Consider the following 16,819-nt stretch of genomic DNA (forward strand, 5'->3'; position numbering starts at 1 on the left):
CAGGGGATCCTGCAGACCGCCCAGAGGATACTGTAGAACGCCCTATAGTATAAACCTGTACAACAAACAACAGGGGATCATATAGAACGTCATATAGTAGATATATAATGTTGAGAGAACAGGGGATCCTGCAGACCGCCCAGGGGGATACTGTAGAACGACCTATATAGTATAAACATGAACAACAAACAACAGGGGGCCCTATAGAACGTCCTATAGTAGATATATAATGTTGAGAAAACAGGGTATCCTGCAGACCGCCCAGGGAATACTGTAGAACGACCTATAGTATAAACATGAAAAACAAACACCAGGGTCCCTATAGAACGTCATATAGTAGATATATAATGTTGAGAGAACAGGGGATCCTGCAGACCGCCCAGGGGATACTGTAGAACGACCTATATAGTATAAACATGAACAACAAACAACAGGGGGCCCTATAGAACGTCCTATAGTAGATATATAATGTTGAGAAAACAGGGGATCCTGCAGACCGCCCAGGGAATACTGTTGAACGACCTATAGTATAAACATGAAAAACAAACACCAGGGTCCCTATAGAACGTCATGTAGTAGACATATAATGTTGAGAAAACAGGGGATCCTGCAGAACGACCTATAGTATAAACATGAAAAACAAACACCAGGGTCCCTATAGAACGTCATATAGTAGATATATAATGTTGAGAAAACAGGGGATCCTGCAGACCGCCCAAGGGATACTGTAGAACGCCCTATAGTATCAACATGAAAAACAAACACCAGGGTCCCTATAGAACGTCATATAGTAGATATATAATGTTGAGAAAACAGGGGATCCTGCAGACCGCCCAGGAGTTACTGTAGAACGCCCTATAGTATAAACCTGTACAACAAACAACAGGGGATCATATAGAACGTCTTATTGTAGATATATAATGTTGAGAAAACAGGGGATCCTGCAGACCAACCAAGTGATCCTATAGAAAGCCTTATAGTATATACATAATAAATAAACAACAAGGGAACATTTAGAAGATCCTATCTTAAATGGATAATTTTCATAAACAACAGGGGACCCTGTAGACCGTCCAGGGGATCATGTAGAACGCCCTATAGTATATACTTGAAAAATAAACAACAGGGGATCCTGTAGAAGTCGTATAGTAGATAAATAGTGTTGAGAAAACAGGGTATCCTGCAGACCGCCCAGGGGGATACTCTAGAACGACCTATATAGTATAAACATGAACAACAAACAACAGGGGGCCCTATAGAACGTCCTATAGTAGATATATAATGTTGAGAAAACAGGGGATCCTGCAGACCGCCCAGGGGATACTGTAGAACGCCCTATAGTATAAACATGAAAAACAAACACCAGGGTCCCTATAGAACGTCATATAGTAGATATATAATGTTGAGAAAACAGGGGATCCTGCAGACCGCCTAAGGGATACTGTAGAACGCCCTATAGTATAAATATGAAAAACAAACACCAGGGTCCCTATAGAACGTCATATAGTAGATATATAATGTTGAGAAAACAGGGGATCCTGCAGACCGCCCAGGAGATACTGTAGAACGCCCTATAGTATAAACCTGTACAACAAACAACAGGGGATCATATAGAACGTCTTATAGTAGATATATAATGTTGAGAAAACAGGGGATCCTGCAGACCAACCAAGTGATCCTATAGAAAGCCTTATAGTATATACATCATAAATAAACAACAGGGGAACATTTAGAAGGTCCTATCTTAAATGCATAATTTTCATAAACAACAGAGGACCCTGTAGACCATCCAGGGGATCATGTAGAACTCCCTATAGTATATACTTGAAAAATAAACAACAGGGGATCCTGTAGAAGTCGTATAGTAGATAAATAATGTTGAGAAAACAGGGGATCCTGCAGACCGCCCAGGGGGATACTGTAGAACGACCTATATAGTATAAACATGAACAACAAACAACAGGGGGCCCTATAGAACGTCCTATAGTAGATATATAATGTTGAGAAAACAGGGGATCCTGCAGACCGCCCAGGGGATACTGTAGAACACCCTATAGTATAAACATGAAAAACAAACACAGGGTCCCTATAGAACGTCATATAGTAGATATATAATGTTGAGAAAACAGGGGATCCTGCAGACCGCCCAGGGGATACTGTAGAACGCCCTATAGTATAAACCTGTACAACTAACAACAGGGGATCATATAGAACGTCTTATAGTAGATATATAATGTTGAGAAAACAGGGGATCCTGCAGACCAACCAAGTGATCCTATAGAAAGCCTTATAGTATATACATAATAAATAAACAACAGGGGAACATTAAGAAGGTCCTATCTTAAATGCATAATTTTCATAAACAACAGGGGACCCTGTAGACCGTCCAGGGGATCATGTAGAACGCCCTATAGTATATACTTGAAACATAAACAACAGGGGATCCTGTAGAAGTCGTATAGTAGATAAATAATGTTGAGAAAACAGGGGATCCTACAGACCGCCCAGGGGGATACTGTAGAACGACCTATATAGTATAAACATGAACAACAAACAACAGGGGGCCCTATAGAACGTCCTATAGTAGATATATAATGTTGAGAAAACAGGGGATCCTGCAGACCGCCCAGGGAATACTGTAGAACGACCTATAGTATAAACATGAAAAACAAACACCAGGGTCCCTATAGAACGTCATATAGTAGATATATAATGTTGAGAGAACAGGGGATCCTGCAGACCGCCCAGAGGATACTGTAGAACGCCCTATAGTATAAACCTGTACAACAAACAACAGGGGATCATATAGAACGTCATATAGTAGATATATAATGTTGAGAGAACAGGGGATCCTGCAAACCGCCCAGGGGATACTGTAGAACGACCTATATAGTATAAACATGAACAACAAACAACAGGGGGCCCTATAGAACGTCCTATAGTAGATATATAATGTTGAGAAAACAGGGGATCCTGCAGACCGCCCAGGGAATACTGTTGAACGACCTATAGTATAAACATGAAAAACAAACACCAGGGTCCCTATAGAACGTCATATAGTAGATATATAATGTTGAGAGAACAGGGGATCCTGCAGACCGCCCAGAGGATACTGTAGAACGCCCTATAGTATAAACCTGTACAACAAACAACAGGGGATCATATAGAACGTCATATAGTAGATATATAATGTTGAAAAAACAGGGGATCCTGCAGACCAACCAAGTGATCCTATAGAAAGCCTTAAAGTATATACATAATAAATAAACAACAAGGGAACATTTAGAAGATCCTATCTTAAATGCATAATTTTCATAAACAACAGGAGACCCTGTAGACCGTCCAGGGGATCATGTAGAACGCCCTATAGTATATATTTGAAAAATAAACAACAGGGGATCCTGTAGAACGTCATATAGTAGATAAATAATGTTGAGGAAACAGGAGATCCTGCAGACCGCCCAGGGAGATACTGTAGAACGACCTATATAGTATAAACATGAACAACAAACAACAGGGGTCCCTATAGAACGTCATATAGTAGATATATAATGTTGAGAAAACAGGGGATCCCGTAGACCGCCCAGGGGATCCTATAGAACGCCATATAGTATACACTTGAAAAACAAACAACAGGGGGCCCTATAGTACGTCTTATTGTAGATAAATAATGTTGAGAAAACAGGGGATCCTTCAGACCGCCCAGGGGATACTGTAGAACGCCCTATAGTATAAACATGAACAACAAACAACAGGGGGCCCTATAGAACGTCCTATAGTAGATATATAATGTTAGGAAAACAGGGGATCCTGTAGACCGCCTAGGGGATCCTGTAGACCGCCTAGGGGATCCTGTAGAACGCCCTATAGTATACACTTGAAGAACAAACAACAGGGGATCCTGTAGAACGTTCTCTTAGCCTAGTAGATACATCAAAAACAAACAATAGGGTATCCTATAGAACGTTCTATAGTTTATATATAATTTTGAGAAAACAGGGGATCCCACAGACCAACCAAGGGATCCAGTAGAGAGTCCTCTAGTATAAACATGATAAACAAACAACAGGGGATTCTATAGACCGTTCTCTTAGCCTAGTAGATACATCAGAAACAAACAATAGGGTATCCTAAAGAACGTTCTATAGTTAATATATTATGTTCAGACAACAGGGGATCTGGAGAACACACCCTTTAATATATTCATGATAAACAAACAATATGGGATCCTATACATATTTTTCCAAAAATTACGGGGCCCATAAAGGGCATAGAATCAGATACAATTGATTTACATAATTGGTAACAACAACAATAATAGAGGCATATACATATATATTTGGAATATAAGCATTGGTCAGAATCAAGCCAAAAACCACATATATATTGTGAATAAAAGAATAATAAAATTACATTATATATGTATTTATTCTCAAATTGTTTACTTGACTTAGTGTCAGTGTTCATATCTGATCTCCTTAATTAAAAAAAGTCACCAATATAACAGCCCAGTTTTTCCATAAGAGTAACATTTTCTTGGGTCAAGAGCCATAAAATTCAGAAGATTTATTTAAATTTATAAAATTATAACAATTGTTAGAAATGTCTTGGAAGAAATCGTCCCTTTGAATATCACAAAGAGGGCATTCTAATAAAAAATGAAGCTCATCTTCAACTTTACCGAGTGAGCAATTAGATCATTCTACATGTTTTTTTAAATTTCTGTTTGTCTCAACTTTTAAAGAGTGAGCGCTTATTCTTAATTTACAAATTGACTGTCTTTTTTTAAGTCTTGTAATTCTAAATATTTTTATTTTTTAAAACAATTTTTTCCCTTTTTCGGAGTTAATTGTTTGATACTTCAGTTTATTCCAAAATGTGAAATTACTTTTACATAGTTTATTTTTAACATACTGACATAAAGAACCAATTGATTGGTCAAAATTTGGTAATTCAATCTCTCTGAATATAATCTATACTAGAATACCATGTATTTACATTTAGAACTATGTAACTGTATGTTTACAACATATAAATGCATCAAATAATAATCCTTCTTTCAAACGTTCCAGTCTATGACAATATTTTAACATTGATAAAATTATAGTAAAATACATAGGAAATCTACCAATCTCTGACATTACACATATATTACTTGACTTTCTGTTTACACCAAGAATATATTTTAGAAATTTGGTATGAGCTTTTTCAGAAGAATCCTGACCAAAAACTTGTTCCTATAGAACGTTCTATACTATATATAGTAGATATATATATATAATATTCAGACAACAAGGGATCCTGTAGACTGCCCATGTGGATCCTGTAGAACGTCCTTTAGTGTATACATGATAAACAAACAATATAATGGATCCTATAGAACGTTTTGTAGTAGATATATAAGGTTCAGACACCAGGGGATCATGTAGAACGACCAGGGGATCCTGTAGAACGCCCTAACAGTAGCTTTATTGTAAACAAGTAACAATGGTTCCTATAGAACGTCCAGCAATAGTAAAATGGTCAGACAACAGGGGGTCACATTACAGATTCGTTTCTTTAAACGCAGACCAGTTTAAACACCCTCTCACACTGTCTCCTGGAAAGCCTTAGTACGTGTAACATGTTTAACATGTGTAAGCTCAGTGACATGACTTTTTTCAATTTGCCTACATAAAAATACTCTTTTAAACGGATAATAAAAATATTATTAACTTAATAGTATATCCAAAGCCATGGGACCACGTGCATGTGACATTTACAGGTCTTTACAACATAATTAAGGCACTAAATACTACTGTTTATCATATCTATATGAACATGATGAAATGTATCATGTGTATTTTAAAAGGAGGAATCTGTATATATATTTGTACTATGATATATGCTACTGTAATGCGGTACATTTTCGTTTTTTTCATGTGATAAAAAAATAAATAAAGCAAATTCACCGTGTTACATGAAAGTTAATGATTTTAAATCGGTTTTTTTAATAGTTGTACATGTTGATAATATTCTATTTTTAGAATAAATATTTTCAGAATCGTTTATAAATAGCCTATAAATAGAATATGCATAATTCATGAATCGTGACGTAGGGCGGTCTACGGGATCCCTTCTTCCGCTTACCCAAGAGAACATGTTTAACCTCGCCATATTCTGCATGTATGTGCCTGTTCCAAGTCAGGAGCCTGTTATTCAGTGATTTTCTTTGTTGATGTGTTACATAAATTATTTGTTTTTCTTTCATTTTTTGAACATAAATTAAGCCGTTAATATTGGGGGGGGGGGGGGGGGGGGGCATTATTATTTCATTTATTTTACATTTGTCATTCGGGGAGTCAGGATGACTCGTTTTACATAACAAAATTATCTGACATTAATGTAATACGTTATTCCGGCCCAAACAACCAGGGACGGATCCAGCAGTTTAAAAAAAAAGGGGGGGGGGGGGGGGGTCCAACTAAAATTTATTGTCCTCATTCAAATGCATTGATCTTCCATAAAAAGGGTGCTGTACAGTAATTCAGTTATAATTTTAGGTCAAGAGGGACTGTAATATATACAAGTTATAGCAATATTGGAAAACAATGACCTCAAAATTGTGTACGCATGAATTTATAGTGCCAGCATGTCCTCTTTTTATTCAAAGTATTGAATCCTAAACAAATATCAGTAGTTTTCATACTTCAGACTGAGTAGTGTAATAAAATCTTTTGACCGCATCAATCTAAACTGACCTTATTTTCTCTTTCTTTCTGCAAATCTATAAAGCTGCACAGTAATTCAGTTCTAATTTTAGGTCAAGAGGGATTGTAATATACAAGTTACAGCAATATTGGAAAACAATGACCTCAAAATTTTTCGCATGAATTTATAGTGCCAGTATATCCTCTTTTTATTGAAAGTATTGAATCGTAAACAAATATCAGTAGTTTTCATACTTCAGACTGAGTTGTATAATAAAATATTTTGACCGCATCAACCAAAACTGACCATATTTGCTTTTTTATGTGAGTCTATATAGTTGAACAGTACTTCGGTTATATTTTTTTTACTGTAGTATATATAATGTATATAAATAACTGCAATATTGGAAATTGAACAAACATGACTAACTTATGTCTATGGGCGCTGATAACACAATAATGACAGAAGACCCATTACATCCAAACTTAAATTATTAAATAATGAACCGTCACAAAAAGTGAATTTTTATTTAGTCAGTAGTTCATGATGGTTTTTTTTTAAACAGAACTATTTAAGGGCATCATCCAACACTCACATCACTGATTCATATACTTTATTTTAAAATGAAAAGTACATGTATGAGAAGTTCTCTTCTTGGAAAGGTATACTGACTATACTGTTAATATAATTTGAAGAAGGAAGATGATTGGTTTTGTTTGTAGCCTTACGTCCAGTGGCAAATATTTCATTCATGTTCAGATCGAGTATATTTTTTCTGACGTTCCAGACTCCCAGATATTATTCATTATCGTTATGGATAAGTTTGGCAACGAGATAATGCAAATCTGAGACCTCAGTGCAAATCTCGAGGTGCAAATGTACATAGTTTTCTTGCGTTTAACAACACGGCTGTGTTCATTACTATGATATACCATAATTCATCCACTGTACAATTTTCGTTTGAGCATTTGTCCAAACAGAATCTTAAATCATGAATGTAAATCCAAGGCAAACAAGGTAAATTAAGATTAAATTTACTTGAATTAAATGCAGAGTTATATTTACGAAGAGACTGTTAAAACCGGGGAACGAAGAAACGTAAACAATGATGTTTCATTTGCAATCTCATAAAAATATTTCTCCGATGAGTTGGATAACCTCCTATCCACCGATATTTGTATATGTAAATTTTGATCAGTAAAAAATATAGAAAAATCTGCTATTATATATAGATAAAGTAATTGGAACTGATTTTTTCTTCTAAATTCTAAATTGCCCTTTCTGCAGTGACGTCATTTAGAACTGTTCTACAGTCCTGACTGATTTAGTCAGTTCTGCTGACAGTTCTACGGTTAGAACTGATTTGGTCAGTTCTACCTAGAACTGATCCTGACAGTTCTACCCTAGAACTGATCCTGACAGTTCTACCTAGAACTGATTTAGTCAGTTCTACCTAGAACTGATCCTGACAGTTCTACCTAGAACAGTTCTAGGGTAGAACTGTTCTAGCTAGAACTGTTCTAGGACAGGTTAGAACAGTTCTATGACAGAATATTCTGACAGTTCTAATGAGAGGTTAGAAGTGATCTCCACTGTATATCCAGATTGTTTGACTAGATTTTTAATGAATTGTATATACTTATGGTTAGCCTATGGGGAATTGATGTCGTTAGAGTTGTCACATAGACCATCATATAAACATCAACATCAACCATGCAAGATAGTTTAAATGACTTTAAACTCTTATCTTACTCCTTTTTTCCATAACCAGTAGACAAGACGAATTACAATGTCAATTTTTTAAAATTTTAATACATTTCATGATATTTCAGACTCCCTTGGTGCTGAAAAAGAAATGTGCCTTTTCGATTATTTTAATTCTAAAACATTGCTATAAGTCCAATTAACTCTTGTAAATAATGAATAGAACAGGATCAACTTTAAATAAAGAAATAAATCGTTCTCATTTCATTTAAGGTTGTAAACTTCCGGATAAAAATTCCATAAAATACATAAAGCCAAAATCGGCATGGTACATTCATGATCATTATATAGTTTTCTGCATTGATGTGATTAATTCAAACATGAACGTCAATGTATTATATATCTGGAGGCGAATATCCTTTTTCAGTATGACAGCCGTTGACTTGGAATTATTAACTATATATCAGAGATAAAAGCCTTCAAATGAAATATGTTCTTCGTGACTTTTAGTTTCGATTTTAGTACTTGTAAGATGTTAAAGGACTTCAGGGCAATTTAGAATATACAACTATCAATACACGACCGGTTAGATAAATGTGTAACAACTGAAGATACTTTAGTCATTAAATCATTAAAATTTTAAATTCAAGATATCAGAATATTGGCTTCATCTGACGGATTTCTGATTAATATTTGCATACTAGATAGAACTTATATAGACATATGCACTTGACTTGCACGGTACAACTATCTTGTCATACCAATATTTTGGCATTGCACATAGGCATTTTATATCTCTTACTATGAAAGACGTCTATAAATCCATTGCATGTCGGACGCGTTTACTTATTGATATATTAGTTTAAGACACACGATTTCATTATTAGTTGTTATTTGGCTTTGAAATAAATGTCCGTAACTGTACGATGTGTCTTTTTTTGTTTGTTAGGACTGTATAAATGGATTTGTATGTGCGGTCTGTGTTTTGGTTTTATATTTTCATTTTAATGTGTAATAATCTAATGAGTTGAACCATTTTCATATGATTTAAATATTATGCTATTATTTTGTGCTGTAGTCCTTCTATCCTTTACTAGATGGAGGGGGATTGATAGGTCACAAACATGTTCCACCATGCCATTTTCTTTATGAGCCTGATCAAAGTCAGGAGCCAGTAGTTCACTAGCTGCCGTTGATTCATGTGTGTCATATTTTTTACATCAATTGGTTTGTATGACATGTACACGGCCGTTAGATTTCTCAATAGGATTAACTCAGTTTTTTAACTCACGTGGCCTTTTATTGCCGACTATACGTATATGTTTTTCAAATTGTTAAATGCCGTATTGTTATCTATAATTGCGTACATCAACTTTATTTGTGGATTGTGGTCTCATTGGCAACACTACCACATCACTTTACTTTTTTATATAAGATTTATTTCCAAAGTTCAAAGTTGGGTTGATATTAAGTAAAATAAGAAAATTGATGTGGTATGAATTGCCAATGAGACAACTCTCCAAAAGAGACCAAATGACACAGGCATTAATAATTATAGCCTTCAACACTGAGCAATGCCCATACCGCATAGTCAACTGTAAAAGGCCCCGAAATGAAAATGTATAACAATATGAACGATAAAGTTAACAGCCAAATGTATGTACAAACAATGAACAAAAACATGTATGTAACACGTCAACAAACGACACCACTAAATTATAGGCTCCTTATTTGGGACAGTCACATACATTCAGAATGTGGCGGGGTTAAACATGTTAGCGGGATCCCAACATTCCACCTAATCTTTGCCAGTAGTGTGACAGAACAACATAAGAACGAACTATAAAAAAGTGTGAATCTGTAATTTGTAATTTTGATTTTCGTTTGAGACAATTCGCCATATGAAATAGTTTATTTTTATTCATATATCTATTCTTTAAAAAATAGAGAAAACTTAACTCTTCAATATTTTTACTAACCTTTGTCTACTACACAGTTGGTGGTGGAGGTGGAGTGGGACATGGACATCGACCATTGCAGGCAAAAGTTTGGAAACTGTAATAAAACGTATATGATATCACGTCGGTCATGGACTGTTTCAAGGAGAATGTTCAGTGTTTTTGTATACTTATTGTTAATCGAAAAAATGTATGTTTACCCCTCAAACCTTGAGGAGAGGTTTCTTTTAACACGGAAATTCATTTTATATCGTTTATTACGAAATAAAAAAAACATTGGTAATCAATGAATTGTAATGAACATATATATCTTTTGAATAAGCCTACACATAAAATCAACCTTAATTCTTCGTAATATAACAATATTATTATATAATTTAATTTAGATATTTGACATATTTCTGTTTTACGAACATACTTACTAGCATTGCATATAACATGCATTGTTAAAGGTCACACCATAGGTTGAACAAACCAATTGGTTCGTCGGGAAACATGGGCAGTTAGGACATTGGGAAAACACATTATCTACAATTGAAAAAAAAAATGAAATGCTTAGGCAAAGAAAGAATTTCTTTTGCAGTAAATAGTTTATATTTCTCATTTGATCTCGAACAGTAATATCAGGCTGAAATTAGTTACATGGCACTTATTTGTAACGATGGTCTTTATCAATAGGTACACAAAGATTATTTCAATCATATACAAACGTAAAGAAAACACATTGAATTAAGATTGAATATTGGTCGACATTTAAGCTTTCATATGTGTAAGATATAACTGCAAAAGATGTTTTGGCTGGATTTAAAGTCATATGAAACGAGTGACTGGTGAAAAATAAGGTTTATCCAATTCTTGAACCAATGCATGTATATGTCATAAACTTAGTCTTCTGTGCACGATTTTATCATTTTTCACGTAAATACATTGTATAATCTTCAACTTTTTTTCTCTCTGTCTGTTATGATTTAACAAATATGGCAACTCATTAAATGCCGTGTTTTGACTCCGAAGTTTACCGATTGTCACCTTCCGAACAATCAACAAAAAGCACGGCTATTGAGCACGTGTTTAACATGTACAACAACATAATTGTTTATTTAAGTGACAGATCCATGCGTATTGCAATCACAGGATTTAAACGAGAGTGTTCACTCTAAGGTCACTATGCATACGGAAAATATATCGGCAAATTGCTTCTTGGAAGCAAGTAATAAAAAAAGGAAACTTCTTCTAAATAGGGACAAATTAAAGAATTGTCTTCAGAAAAAAGTATATGAACATAAGTTTAGTAATGGAAACTATCCATTTTGTTATAAAAAATATATGTTTCATTTTTTTTATTATTTGAGGTTTTATATGACTTGTTCACAGTGTGACGATTTTGGTTAAGCCAAATCCGTATTTCTACGCCTGATTTATTACGTTATCACATAAAAATAATATTATCATGTTAACGTCTGATGAATTGTTCTATGCAATCTTTTTTTTTAAAAATTAATCAATATTAAAACTGAAATCTTGCTTGTAATTTACTAGTTGAATGAATGCTTAATCTTTTTTAAGCGTCTTGCATTGAATGCTGAAATGTTATTTCATTTTGCGACTCCTGAAAAGGTATAATGATGTCTGAATTAGTTTCGAAATTTTACTAATTTACTAACTAGATGTTATTTTGAGATTTTAATTGTGCTATTGCATGTACTTTTATTTCGGAAAGTAATTATTGATGCAGTTGCTACCTTTTGATAAAGTTGGACCAATCTACAAATCAAACTATATACCCATCTCAATCTTACATAGATTTTCTCATTAGTTAATACCTGTTGCTATGACAAAAAATATCAGCATCAACAATGAGAACTTCATGTTATATTCCTATGGCCGCGTCAGTAAAACTGTACTTCCTACAATAGAGCAAAATATAATGCCTACATCCTTTTATGCTACATTAAGTAAATATAAAAGATGCTGTTGACGATGACTTTTATCCAACAGTGAAAATATTGTTATATTTTAGTGAACAAACATTGTTTGAATGAGGATCATGAAAGCACGAATATTGCGAACTTGAATTGTACATAATTATACATTACCGATCGCATGGTAACTTATAAATCAATCAATACAACTATTGGGCTGGTTTATATTACTTTATACTGTGGTTTCATGAATATTCATGTGATACCATATTTTTTGAATGTCATGGGTAGAAGGAGGTTTTGAATTTAACTGCTCAGCTAAATAAACGAAATAAAATGTCCACATGTATCATCTTTTTACTTAAGGCATACATACAAGATTATTGAATGTGTATTGAGTTTGCGTTATTTTGTGTATTTTGTGTATTGTTTAACAATAACGAGAATGTTTAAATGGAATTGTATTAGTAATGGTTTTACTATTTTCATTTTGTTTTACCATGTCGGTCTTTTCTACTAAATAAAAACTGTGTATAAACCATAATAGCCTGCTCATATGATTCCTTTAACCTAAAAACATTAAATAACGTAGCTGAATATTCATTTTAACTAAATGAATCGCTTCAGTATCCAGAAACACTCAAGAACTGGAACATTATTTTAAACAAAATTGACCATAACGACATGTAATACGAATTTTTTGGAGCTCTCTTAAGTAGTTTTCGTATGCTATGCTGCCATGCACTGCTATTAACTATTACTTATAGATACTGACTTACCTTCAACGATTTACGATGGATCCAACTGTTAAACAAACAACACAACATCGCTTTATATATATATATTTATGAATAATAATAAAAAAATATGATAGATCAATGCAAACATATAACCAAGCAAAAATTTCTATCTTTTGGTCAACAAAAAAGATAAAAATAAGACACATATGATGGATTCAAGGTGGTATTTTATCAAGAATTTGAAGAAATTAAGCACGTTTTACTTGTTTACTATTACGATATTTGTCAATGTTTTTTTTGCAACTACGCGATAATTAGGTGTTTGGCTTCGACTTAATGCCAGACTCAACTGAACAATAATATTAATAACAAAACTAATAATAAAAATCATAGTATAATGCTTTTAACGATTACAGTTATTGGCAATCATACCACATCTTCTTTTTTTATTTTTCTCACAATATTAATCATTATTGAATAATTAATCGAGGAATTACATTATAGAAAAAAACAAAAATGAGTGACTGAACAAAACCTTTATTCGTGAATACGCTTGAGTTCATCGTTTGTGTTGTTCGATCACCTATTGATTATTTTTCTATTAGTTGCTATTATCATTACATTTACAGTGTTTTTTTATTGAAATTAATTTTATTATTACCAAATGCGGATTCACCCCTCACTAAGACAAGAAAGTTGTAACTACGTAAGACTTTTTTTTAAAACAAAACATACCGAACTCGTTCAATTTGCCTTTTAATTTGAAATGGGCAACACTTGTATTAACTGTAGAAAATACAATTTTTGTTAAATATATTTACATGTCAAAGAGTCTAAGATTGTTTATACTTTAAAAAAAAAAAGGTAAAATATACAGACTGACCAATGCAATGGTTAAAAACAAAGACGACCATCAGATAAACAATAGTACACAAAACACAACATAAAACAGTAAAGACTGAGAAACACGAACCCTACCAAAATTGGGGGAGGGGGGTGTATCTAAGATTCTGATGCAAATGTGGCACCCGTTGTGTTCCTCATGTTCATACAAGCCTGGGAAAAAGTTTTATTCTAAAGGTCAAATTTTGGAAAAGCGGACATGATAATTTGAGTGTCCACATCTAAATCACGTCATCTATGGAATAGGCTATTTCAAAACACCAAGCCAAGCGTTGATTACTGTTAAAATTGATGTTTAAATTTAAAAAGGGGTTTTGTTGAACGTTTTGAAATATCAACAATATAAGGTTGTTTCTACATACACTGAAGGTATCTTAAACATTGAAAGAAGATCCCATTTTTTTATGATTTACCCTTTTAGATGAATTATTGCATTTTAATGTCTTGTTATAAATGTAAGTATAAACAATTAATACTGAATTCCAGGGTTTGACCTTGGTGTCTTATACCTCTTTCCTTTACCTAAATCGATGACTATCAATGTAGAAAATGGCGACAGAGCCTTGACACGAATAAAACATATATCTTTCCTGTGACTTTTTCTAATTTTAAACCTTGTTGCGACGACACTGTATTGATGTAACCTTTTCCATTTATTTCAGTGATTGGACAATGTTATACCTGTAAGAAACCATTATGTTACCTTTATCTGTCTAATATATTAAGGAACAAGCCTCTAATTTCTTAAACATATTGGGCAGCTGAAGGTAGCATAATTGATTCTTTCAGGTCAAGGCTAGTTAAAGGAATAATAAAAAAACAATAAGGTACTTAATTTGTTCTTCATTTTGAAAAAAACAATTACACCAAAGAAACAATCAACAATTACACATTTTTGTTCCATTCACGTCACATCTATACCATTATTTCGTAACACCAAAGCAGTTTCTTGAACAAAAAACTTGAATTGATTTCAACACTAGCATCAGTACTTTGTTTCGGTTTTTTTCTTGCACAAGATTTTGTATATCCTTTGGAATATACATCGATATCTGTGTTACTCTCATTTTTCGTAATATCATTTTTCACCAACAATGAAAATGAGAAAAAATGACAATGCTTTAAATCCTTGATAGATCGTGTGGCATTACTCGGACCACAAAGAAATAATTGTATTACCACAACAAAGAGACATTGTTCATCGGAAGAAGTTGTTCTAACCAAGAGTTGATGTGCAACCAACATATTGTTCCTTTGACAGATTATTTAATAAAGAATTTGATCAACAACCAAAACCTCAGCCTTTGTATAAAGTACAAATCGATTACTCTTTCATGAACTAGGAAGATGACTTTTTTTTTAAATTTTGATGTGTTGGCGTTAATTTGAAAGCTTTTTTTTAATTTAAATATTAAGTATTATTGCCTGTATAGAAATATCATGCAAAATTCGCTTATCAACGAAGATAAATATGAGAAACAATTAATCGTGTGTACGACTCGCACTTTTACAAAATAAAAAAAAAAACATTTAATCATATGTTTGTTAAATATGTTTTTAGGTAGTTTGTAAATTTTAACATACAATCTTTTCTGCATCGAACTAATTAAAAATAGGGAATTATCACTAACGACATACATGTAGCTATTATTTGTGTGTTTCTCTGTCCTATATGTTCTCCCATTTATTTGTTTTGTAGTCCTGTCATTTAATGTTGTCATTTTAATGTTATACTTAACATTACCATAAAAGCGGGAGGTTTGGCATTCCAAAACAACAGGTTCAACCCACCATTTTTTTAAATTAAAATGTCCTGTACCAAGTCAGGAAAATGGCCATTGTTATATTATAGTTCGTTTCTGTATGTGTTACATTTTAATATTGTGTTTCTGTTGTGTCGTTGTTCTCCTCTTATATTTGATGTGTTTCCCTCAGTTTTAGTTTGTAATTTGAATTTGTTTTTTTCTCAATCGTTTTATGAATTTTGAACAGCTGTTTTCATGGCGAAACATTTTTATAATATAACTTTAAGTATTAGTTTTTGCAGGTTAAAGATATAATAATTGGATCATAATTCTTTAAAATTTTATGAGGGGAACAATACATTGATTGACAACAGAACACCTAATTGTACAATGTTTTAAGTAAGATATACGCCTCTAACAGTTCATGCCGTAGAATATTGAACTGGTCCTTGGCCTTCGTCCTCAAATATGTCAAATCTTTTTACGGAATAGACAGTTATCGGCGTATATCCTTCACAGAAGTTTTAACAATGTATTATTAAATGAGTGCATAAACGTCTGACAAAAGCATATAATGTAAACCAAACGTGTAAAGCAGTGATTCTCTATTCATCTTGACTACATGCAAATATATGATTCATGTTTGTTATAAACGCAATCAAGCTTAGATTTCACAAAATGTTTGGCATCGATCATTAGTGACTAGATAGCATAAATGATTGACTTGCTCTTTTAATGCTGTAGAATCTTTACTTTTCAATTTTATTATAAGAAACTCGCAAATCATTTGACGGCATTTAGAACTATCGCTAAATCATATTTTGTAGAAACTAACACAGGATTTAGGATGTGAATCATGATGATTAAAACTTCTTTTAAAAAAAATTTCAAGGATAAAAAATTTCTGTGGTGAAACTCATTTAAACGCAGTGATAACTTTCTGACCGATAAAGAAATAACGGATACATCGAATACAGTTGCGTTTGCTTCAGATTTTGATTTACATCTAGACTTCGTGCAGGAACTTCGTGAAGCGTATACAACATGCCATAAACGTGTCTCATAAAAAATGAAACGATTGCATAGCTTTCCTCTAGCGTGCAACTAACGTATACGGATTTTGCAAATTTTCTCTCTACGTCTGGTGCACACCGGTC

General features: G+C 33.4%; 1 long non-coding RNA gene across 2 annotated transcripts in view; it reads right to left on the reverse strand.

Annotated features, from left to right (window-relative positions):
- LOC139522897 (uncharacterized) overlaps positions 1-13,099 on the reverse strand; it is an 85,983-nt gene extending 72,884 nt beyond the window's left edge. Inside the window, exons 1-5 of one of the 2 annotated variants that reach the window (XR_011664513.1) lie at positions 13,054-13,099; positions 12,176-12,259; positions 10,775-10,880; positions 10,374-10,449; positions 8,483-8,534 (exon numbers count right to left, since the gene is read on the reverse strand). This is a non-coding gene — a long non-coding RNA (uncharacterized lncRNA). Of the gene's footprint in view, positions 1-8,482; positions 8,535-10,373; positions 10,450-10,774; positions 10,881-12,175; positions 12,260-13,053 lie in introns of those variants that run through there. The other variant, XR_011664514.1, reaches the window with a different exon arrangement.
- Positions 13,100-16,819: the final 3,720 nt, after the last annotated feature.

This window comes from Mytilus edulis, chromosome 5 (genome assembly GCF_963676685.1).
Source record: "Mytilus edulis chromosome 5, xbMytEdul2.2, whole genome shotgun sequence".
NCBI classification, from domain to species: Eukaryota; Metazoa; Mollusca; class Bivalvia; order Mytilida; family Mytilidae; genus Mytilus; species Mytilus edulis.